This window comes from Tupaia chinensis, unplaced genomic scaffold, assembly GCF_000334495.1.
Source record: "Tupaia chinensis unplaced genomic scaffold, TupChi_1.0 Scaffold000140_1, whole genome shotgun sequence".
Classification (NCBI taxonomy): domain Eukaryota; kingdom Metazoa; phylum Chordata; class Mammalia; order Scandentia; family Tupaiidae; genus Tupaia; species Tupaia belangeri.
In genome coordinates, this window is record NW_006159610.1 from 9,797,797 (window position 1) to 9,799,914 (window position 2,118).

Consider the following 2,118-nt stretch of genomic DNA (forward strand, 5'->3'; position numbering starts at 1 on the left):
CTTTCTTTCTTCTTTCTTTCTTTCTTTCTTTCTTTCTTTCTTTCTTTCTTTCTTTCTTTCTTTCTTTCTTTTTCTTTCTTCTTTCTCTTCTTTTTTAAAGAGATTTTTGCTAAGGATGTGTGTACTAGCTGGAGAGGATTTTTGCTACAGGCACGTATGCATGCCAGAGAGACAGAGAAGTAGAAAGTGGGAAATCACCACACCCCACCCACCCCCTGGAGGGGGTTGACTACACTGCAATCCATTCTCCTCTCAGGATTTTGGGCACAAACATGCAGCTGGTGTGAGTTTCAAGCCTCTGGGTCCAGGACTGAATCACGATTGGCTATATGGGAGTCTAGCAATGTATCTGTTACGTCATCTGCTGGCCCCAGGATGGTACATTTCTAAGAGTCCTCAGGGACAGCCCAAAGCTCAAAGACGGGGTGAATGTCTCTGAGCTAGTGCTCCCCGCCTTGTGTAGCTACTAAGGGTTGGCAACTACCCCAAGGTGACTCAGAACACCAAATTCTTTGCCTGGACGTGAGTGCTCTTGGCAGGGAGTTGTCCTGGTTCTAATACTATTAATAACAATAAAATACAACTATTAGTTGTGTCATTGTCAAAGAACTCATTGCTCTGTTGTGCCGTTACCCTATGTCTTGTGGGAGTCAAATACACCCGGGTATAGACCAGAGTCCCCTGTCTTTGGAATGCCATTCCAAGGACTTCTTTCCTTGATCTTGCCTCCAACTTCTGCTGCTTTCATCCACATGAACTCTGAGACATGAACTCCTGACCGTGAGACAGCTCTGACACTTAGGTTCCAACAGAATGTGGACCTCAGTTGTAAGTACTGAAAGAAGAGGTGACAAAGGCCAGCAAGACTTCCCATCCACAGTAAGAGTGAGTGTGCAAGGGGAGTAAAGTGAGGATTTTAATAAAGAACAAATAAGGCATAGAGGCTCTTCTCTAAAGAAAGTAGGCCATAGCCCATCTTCTGGAGTTTTAGGAGAGAAACACATCAATGTAATTACTTCAAACCAGCAGCAAGGAGCTTCCACCCACGCAGCATAACCCTTCCTCTGTAATCTGTACAGGCCCTCAGCAGTTCTCTGCACAAATGTTCCTTTGTTTACTCCAAGGCCCAGGGTGACACCTCTGAGCCTGACATGAAAAGAGGCGGGTGGTTGTTTTGTAGGTACTAAACCCTGATTTGAGGGGGTCAGGTATTGAACATCAAAGAACTCTGCAAGCTTTGCTCTGGAGGCTGGGATGTGCTGCAGCCAGCTCGTACTGCCCCAGAATATGCACCTCTCTTTCCAAGTCTCTGTTTGGTGAAGTCTTGCTGAGAGCTTGACATCAGCCACAATGGTATTTACACCATGTAAATTGGTAAAACCTTCAAGGTAGGCCTTCCACCCACTCTGCTCCTGACTGTGTAACCCACTAATCTCTGAGTGTTGTCAGAGGTTTGAAGTCACCATTATTCCTTGTGGGCCCAAGAGGGCTCCAAATTCACCTCCCTTTGCTCCTGCTCCTCAGGGGGTCTACACAGTCCTTTTCCTATCTAGCTCCCCACCTTCGTGCTGTGTAGATCTGTATCTCCGGTGGGCAGGCCAGTCCTGAAAAGTGATGTCTATTTTGACTTTAACAAAAGGTGACCCCTGTAGTGTCATTATTCCATTATTTACTAATTATCCTTCATCGCATATTACATACAGCTACTGGAGTCGGTAACCGAGATGGAGTGAGCAATAGCTCTGGATTGTGAGCCGGTTTTCAGCCACACTGTTCTTGTGTGCTACTGACAGACCCAGGGCCCATAACTAGTTAACACTGGAAACTCAGCAGACCCAGACCAGTCAGGAATGGACCAGATCTAATTTTGGCTGAGGTATCAAAGGATCACACTATCTTACATGTCCCGCTCCACAAGATATTGCATGGCCCTTCTCCACCTCAACCCCTGGAGCTTGCGTAGAGCACCCATGGGATTTCCAGCTCTGGGCAGACTCACCAGGGCTCCTGCCCTCAGGGCTCCTGCCCTCAGGCCCCCACAGGCTCAGTAGGGCCTTACTCTCCTGGGCTTCTGAGTTTCCTCTCAAATACTTGACAGAGTTTTCTTTGTTTCTGGTC